The 7702-nt window shown below is 51.9% G+C and overlaps 1 protein-coding gene across 1 annotated transcript in view; it reads left to right on the forward strand.

Moving 5' to 3' along the window:
- Positions 1-118: 118 nt before the first annotated feature.
- LOC104996315 (histone-lysine N-methyltransferase NSD2-like) overlaps positions 119-7702 on the forward strand; it is a 60853-nt gene continuing 53269 nt past the window's right edge. Inside the window, exon 1 of the mRNA XM_010850568.1 lies at positions 119-1977. The gene's annotated coding sequence lies outside the window, so the exon portion shown is untranslated. The remainder of the gene's footprint in view (positions 1978-7702) is intronic.

Here is a 7702-nt window from a genome sequence, read left to right on the forward strand (position 1 = left end):
TGTGTGTGTGCTGGATCTTAGTTGTGCCAGGGGGGAATTTTTTTTTAAGTTGTGGCATATGGAATCTAGTTCCCTGACCAGGGATCAAACCCAGGCCCCCTGCATTGGGAGCTTGGAGTCTTAGCCACTAGACCACCGGGGAAGTCCCCTAAAGATTTTTATTTAATAAAAATTGAATTCCTGGGTTTTCACAATTAAAGTATGTGTTAGAAATAAGAGCTTCCTGGAAATTCCCTGGTGGTGTGGTGGTTAGGACTGCCCGGTTGCCCTGCTGAGGGCCTGGGTCCAGTCCTTCCCTGGGGAACCAAGATCCCCCAGGGCGCACAGCAGAAAAAGAAAAGAAGGAATAAGGGCCTCTGTCTGCGCCCCCCAAAGACTGGAGGTCGGTGCCATCTGTGCAGAGTGGCTCCCCTGTGTCTTAGAGCAGCAAATCTTTGTTCCCTCCTCTCACTGAATCCTCACAGCAGGAAGCTGAATCCCAGAGATGTTAAGTACTGACCCGGAGTCACAGGCTATAAGTGCTGGACCTCCTGCAGGGCCTGACCTCTGCTTCTGTGCTCTGGGAACTCATTGTTCTGCCTCTCAGGGGACATTTGAACATCAGACCGTCTAGACAGGAATAGGAGGATGGGCTGTTATATTTCGTTAGTATGGCCATGTACTTCTGGTGGCATTCCTCCATTCATGGAGAATTAGGAAATTAGCTGTGTTCCATTGATGAGCCAGAACTCGTGTCCTTGCTCCCCTGGACTTGACAGACCTGTGAGGGGGCTGAAATGGGAGAGATGGTGGACAGAAGACTACATCTTTGAAAAATCTGTGAAACTGTCTTGCTCAATAACCGAACCTGAAAACTGATCAGGCCTTTGGTCCCATAAGCACTCACCAGGAGATCCGGGGTGGGGAAAGGAGCACAGGAGGCTGCGCTGCAGGGTTGCCGTTTGGCTGAGGACGAGCGGCCCTGCAGGACTGGCGACAGGCCTCCTCCACCGGAGAAGAAGGGGAGTGTGGGCCATGCAGGCTCCTGGAGGCACCGTGGCCGGTCGCCCTCCCACAAAGGGGCTGTGTGTCTCCCGGGCAGGCCAGTTAGGTGGGGGTGAGGCGGAGCGCGACTTGTGTGTTTGTGACAGTGGAACGCTGCCTCGGTTTCTCATTCAGGAGCTTTCCTGTTTTCAGCTGTTACAGTGGTTTTGTTTAAGAAAGGAATTAGTGTCATGTAGAGCCACATACAGAATTTGTCAAGAAGTGCCCCATCGTCTGGGGCTTGCTTCCCAGTTGTGTGGCGAAGGAGCAGCTGGGCCGGCTGGCCTGGGTGCTGGCGGCACACGGAGCGGGTTCGTGCATTTGTGGTCTCCGTGACAGAGGGGGAAAGTCGTGAAGGAGACTTGCTGCAGACTCTGCTGCACTTGGTCCGTCTGTACATCCACAGGGCGTCACGCCTGCCTGGGGGCTGAGGCGCGTACAGAGCGTGGAAGAGGGCCCGGGGTCGGGTGGTGAGGGCTCTAGAAGAGGGCACGCCGGCAGAGAGCCCGTGGCAGGAGAGGGCCGAAGGTCAGAGGGGAGGGCGCTGAGTGCAGAGCAGGCTGCGGGGCGGGGGCCGCTCTCGAGGCTGCATGGAGCATTTTCATCTGCAGAGGAGCGTGAGGCCTTGCGGGTTCAGGCGGGCGTGTGAGGGTGGGCGATGCGCCTCTGTTTGCTTTGGAAAGCGCGTTTCTCAGGGTCATCTGTGAGCTGGTGGGGGGAGGATCGGGGCGAGGCCATGGGAGGTGGCCTGTGTGTGCTGGCTGTCTGCGTTAGTCTCCCCAGCTGTCTCTCTGAGTGCCCCATGGGACTGGGCAGACTGCCCCCCTTGAAATTGGGTGTGGCTTCGTGGTTTGCTTTGGACAGTGGAAAGGGACACGTGACCTTTGACTGGAGCCCTGAGAGCCGAGTGCTTGGTTACGTTCCCGTGCCCCTGCTCCTGGTGGCAGCGCACAGGTACACGTTCCGGGCGAGAAGGAAGCCTCAGGGTGAGCCAGGTCGCTGCCCGGTAACTTGGTCCTCCAGACCTGGTCCCCAGACTGGCCGCGTGGGCCACCCCGGACCATCTTAGAAGCACGGGCTGGGGCCCACCTTCTGCCTCCCGAGGCCTGAGCTCTGGGGCAGGTGGCCACCTTCGCAGGGTGCCTGAGCCCACCGCGCTGAGGACTGTGCCTGGAGTTCCCCAAAGGCCCAGCGCTCAGGCCTGGCGTAGCCCTGCTGAGGGGCGCGGGTTCTGCAGAGGAGTCAGCGGGAAGGGCCTACAGTCAAGCCACGAGGCCCGTGGGTTGTGGGGAGGGTGTCAGTGACCCCTGAGTTTCTGACAAAGCCAGACAGCAGCCCATTCACTGTCCAAGCAAGATCTATTCTTGTGAGATTTCATTTACTTGGGTTTCGAGGTTTAGAAACAAGGACAAGGCTAAAGAGGAATTTTTAAAACTGTCGTCGATGCCCTCACCCCCAGATCAGTTTCTCCGGGGCACCCACACTGTCACTGCCCTTTCTCTCTGGACTCCCGACTTGCTGTCCCCCAACTGCCCTGCCTGCGAGTGGAGGCTCCTTGCTGGCGGCCCTCGCCCCTGCTCCCCACAGTGCCCCAAGGACAGCGCCACCTGGACGCCTTTGATGGGCACTGAGGACCCTGGGCACGTCCGTGTGGGGCAGCTTGCTCTGGGCCCACAGGGGTCCCGTCTGTGTGACTCAGAGCCTGGGCCCTGCCCAGTGTGGGGTGCCAAGATCTCCGACTGCTCTGTGGCTGGGGTCCTGGGGCGGGAGCACTGGCCGGCTTCAGGCTCTTTGCTCTTCCTCAGGTGCGAGGCGGGGGCCTGGGGGAGCAGTGCCCGCAGGGGAGCTCAGGGAGACCCCGAGGGCGTGCCCCTGAGGGTTCCCCTCTTTATTATGCATCAGAAATTGTCCCTGATTGCGGAAGACCCCTTGGGATTAGGCCTCATGTTGACAGTTTACGGATTCTCTTCTGTTGAGTTCTGAAATCTGTATAAAAAAGTATTTATTTCTTTAAGTTCAGCTTCTTATAACTTCTTTGAAGATGTGACCGGTGTTCTGTTTGTGCAGCGCGGAGGCTGAGCCTGTGTGCATGTCTCAGGCCCTGGGTGCTCACAGCAGCCCTGTCGGCAGAGGGCCCGAGCCGCTCCGTCTTCGGCCGGTGCCCCAGGCCTGGCGCCCCCTCCCCTCCCCTCCCTCTGTGAGTTCCCAGCACGGGAATGAGGTAACAGAAACAGTTGTGGATTCCAGCTTAGAGTTTGTGGAAAGCTGCTTTTCAAGGGCATGTGGTTCCTTGACGGATTGTCAAGGTGAACAGTGAGCTAAAGCGGCTCTGGTGGTTTGATCAGGACGTCCCTGGGGGCCAGGGGCTCGGACTCGGCCCGCCCAGTGCCGGGGCCTCGGACGTTCCTGGTCCGGAGCGGCACCCCACACGCTGCACCTGGAGATCCGCCTGCTGCAGCAGAGCTGGTGCAGCCAGAACATTTATCTCTTGTAATCAGAATACATTTCATGAAAAATTTGTATGAATCAGAAAAGTGGGAGGAAACTTAGATAACTAATCTTACCAACCAAATGTTTAGGGATATATTTCCTGTTTGCTTTTCATTCATCAGACTGAACCAGGTGCCCTAAAGACAGTTCCCTTTGTGAGGGTCAGAACGAGATGCAGCAGTCTAGGTGACTATTCCAAGGAGACAACTGCTTTGCTCTTTCAACTGTTTCTTATATCTATCTATTAAAAAAAAACTTGCCTATCTTACAGAGTTGAGAACTTTGAGTTTTGTGTGTTATGTGTTCAGTTCTATCTTCAAGAGATAAGAATTTAGTGTTCTTTCCGCCCCACTTCCCCTTCCCCGGTCTTCCGAGTCCAGTGGTGTCCGGCTGTCTGCGCCTTGCTGATGAGCTGTTCCAGAGAGCTGTGGCTGAGAGCACAGCGGTGTGTGTGTTTACAGTCTCGCAGTGTGGACTTGTGTGCCAGGGCTCACCTGTCACTGCTGGCGTGCTGTCGGTCTGCGTCACTCCCAAGGTGCCCGGTGCCGGGGGCTATTGGCCCCGGTCCGCCATGCTCCCCGGCTGGGGCCACCCTTGAGGCAGCTTGGGCCTCCTCACAGCATGGTGGCTGCTTCCTGCCGCAGGAAGTGAAGCTGCCCATCCTTTTGCTTATTTCTTGGTTGCACCACGTGGCTTGTGGGATCTCAGGTCCACTGCCTGGGCTTGAAACTGGCCCACGGCAGTGGAAGCCCGAAGTCCTAACCACTCAGCCGTCAAGGAGCTCCCCTGCGGAGAAGCCTTTTATTTATTTATAAAAACACTTAAAAAAAAAGGATGTGTTTGATCTATTTGTTTTTTGACTGTGTGGCACGCAGGATCTTAGTTTCCCCAGCCAAGGATTGGACCCGTGCCCCGCAGGGGAAGCCCAGAGGCGTAACCCCTGGGCCACCAGGGGAGCCCTGCCAGTCCTTTCGGAGGTGAGGCCAGCTCTAGCCTGACATCGCTCTTGCTGTGTGCAGTTGGGAGCAGCCACAGGCCTGGGCGAGGATCAAGGATGTGGAGAAATAGACTTTATCTCTTGGTGGGGGGATGACAAAGAATTTTTGGCCATCTTTAATATGCCACAGGTTTTGTTTGACTTTTTTTTTTTTTTTTAAGTTATTTTAATTGGAGATTAATTATTTTACAATATTGTGGGTTTTTTGCCATATGTTGACATGAATCAGCCATGGGTATACATGTGTCCCCCCATAATCCCCCTCCCACCTAATATACCACAGTTTTAACAGTTTTTACTTATTTTAAAAATTTTGTTTTGTGTTTTAGCTGCACTGCAAGACTTGTGGGATCTTGGTTCTCTGACCAGGGATTAAACCTGGCAGTGAAAGTGCAGATTCCTAATTGCTGGACCACCAGGGAGTTCCAACAATTTTTGGTTTGAATGAATATTTATTAATTGTTACATTGTTTAGCTGAACACAATTTTCCTAGTGAAAAAAAATTTTTTTTTTTGTCTATTTGCTTAGTTTTCCATGCATCTGTTACTAATGCAGGCTCAGGTTTTCCAGATGAGTTGTGTAAAAAGCCTTTTGAGATGGTCAGTTACGCGTTTTTCCCTCGGGGAGCCTGTCTGCTGGAACTGTTTGTCTTCCTGCTCCAGACGGGGCTTCCTAGACGTGTGCCACGGCTGCAGGCACTTTGTCTTCTGCGGGAGACCACTCACCCCTTAGGTCTCATGTCTTCCAAGGTTTGCCATCATGTTTTGGTGGTACGTCTTTTGGGGGGTTATCTCAGAAAGTGTGGGAGGCAGCGTTAAATTTTAGAGACCTTGCATGCCAAAATGATCTGTTCTGTGTTTAAACTTGATGATAGCTTGTCTAGATACGTAATTTAGATTGAAAATAGCTTCTCTCAAAAAACTGAAGATGGGAATTCCCTGGTGGTGTAGTGGTTAGGACGCCTTGCTGTCACTGCTGAGGGCATGAGTTCAATCCCTGGTCAGGGAAATAAGATCCCACAAGCTGAGCAATGTGGCCAAAAATGAAAATAGCTGAAAAATCTGACGATACTGCTTTGTTATTCGGGGGTTTTTCATGAGTGTTTCCTTTTTTAAGATAACTGATGCTGGCCTGTCACCTACCTTCACCCCAAACCACGTGGTCTCTTTTGTGTTCATCCTGTGGAGTGCTCAGTGGGTCTTTTCAACCTCTTGATTCTGGGCATCTTATTTCTTTGCTGATGTTTAGAAATCTTGACTCCACTTGTTTATATTTCCCCCAGCTTTATTATGGTGTAATTGACAAGTAAAATCTTCAGTTTTCAGTGTGCAGTGTCTAAGGGTGTGACAGGCAGCTCTCCGTGGGGTTGAGAGTGTCATCATGTGTCTGTGAGGTGATGGGCGTTCACTGAACTTAGCGTGGAAATCATTTCCTTGTGTACATCAGAATCATCGTGCCATACACCTTCAGCTTACACAGCGTGTGTGTGTGCTCAGTCGCGTCCCACTCTTTGTGACCCCTGGACTGTAGCCCACCAGGCTTCTTCATCCATGGCATTTTCTGGCCCAGAATACTGGATTAGGGTGCCATTTCCTGCTCCCGGGGATCTTCCCAAAGTCTCTTGTGTCTCCTGAATTGGCAGGTGGATTCTTTACAACTGTGCCATCTGGGAAGCCCTGAAATTTACACAGTGCTGCATGACTGCATGCATCTCAATAAAACTGGAAAAGAAAAGGAATTAGGACTGAAAAAATTGTGTACAATGTAAGGATTTGATCCACCATATGCACTGTGAAGTGGTCACTCTAATCAACTTAACACATCTGTCTCCTCTCTTAGTTCCCTTTTGTGTGTGGGGGTGAGCATGCTTCACATTTTCTCTCCCAGCAAGTTTCGAGTACGAAGCCCGCTCTTCTGATTATAGTCCCTGGACTGTGTGTCTTTAGAACTTGCTCACCTCACAAACGAACGTCTGTCCCTTTGGCAGTACCTCTCGGTCTCTCCTGCCCCTCAGCCTCTGGCAACCAACCGCCCATTCTACTCTCTGCTTCTACGAGTGTGACTTTTATTTTACATTTCACGTAAAAGTGAGAGCATGCAACGTTTTAATAGAGCGTCCTCTGGGCTGATCCATGTGCAGATGGCAGAATTTCATTTTTAATGCCTGAATAATATTCCACCATATGCATAAGCCCCCTCCTTTTTTTTGGCCACTCTGTGTGACATGCAGGATCTTAGTTTTCCCACCAGGGATTAAACCCTGGCCACCTGCATTGGGAGCATGGAGTCTTAGCCACTGGACCACCAGGGAAGTCCCTAAAGCCCATTTTCTTTTTCCATTTGTCTCTGCGTGTGGACTGTTGGGAGCGATGCTGCAGAACGTGAATCTGTGGACGTGTCTTCAGTGTCTGGGCTCATTTCTGTCTGGTGCGTCCTCAGAGGTGGGCTTGCTGCGTCCCACAGCAGCTCCGGTTTCCATTCCTGAGGAATCTGTTCTCTCTTCGCAGTCGCTGCACCGGCTTACATGCCCACCAGCAGTGCGCAAGGGCTCCCTTTTCCCTGTGGCCTCACTAACGCTTGTGATCTCTTTTTGATGATAGCCATTCTGACAGGTATGAGGTGGAGGCTCATTATGGTTTCATTTGCGCTTCCTGAGCATCTTTTCCTGTGCCTGTTGCCCATCTGTATGCCTTCTGTGGAGGAATGTCAGTTCAGGTCTCTTTCAGAATTTTAAAAATCTTGTGTTTCTGGAACTTGTGCCACATGGATGTTTCGTTAGCGTGGTCTTCAGATTTTTTCCTTTTTCTGCCCCGTGCTGCTTCCTTCCTGCCCCTTCCTCATTTACTTTCCTGTTTCCTTAGGTTTCCTCTTCCTCCTCCCCTCATCTTTCTTCTCCTTCCATCTCCTTTCCTGCCTCCATCCCTCCTTTCTCCTGCTCTGGCAGTTCTGTAGGGACCATGGTATCTGGGTCTCTCTGTTTGTCCCCTTAGTGGTTATGGAATGCAGTTACAAAGAGAGCAGTGATTTTTAAATTATTTTGGAAATATTTTTACATTTTCACAATGTTCCTTTAAAAATCGAAAGAAAAACTATAAATAGATAATATGTTCACATGCTTCAGAGTTGAAAAGTTTAGCGTGAAAAGTCTCTCCACTGCTGTGTCCCCAGCCACCTAACCTCCTCCTGGAGGC

Source organism: Bison bison, unplaced genomic scaffold, assembly GCF_000754665.1.
Source record: "Bison bison bison isolate TAMUID 2011002044 unplaced genomic scaffold, Bison_UMD1.0 scf7180017851375, whole genome shotgun sequence".
NCBI classification, from domain to species: domain Eukaryota; kingdom Metazoa; phylum Chordata; class Mammalia; order Artiodactyla; family Bovidae; genus Bison; species Bison bison.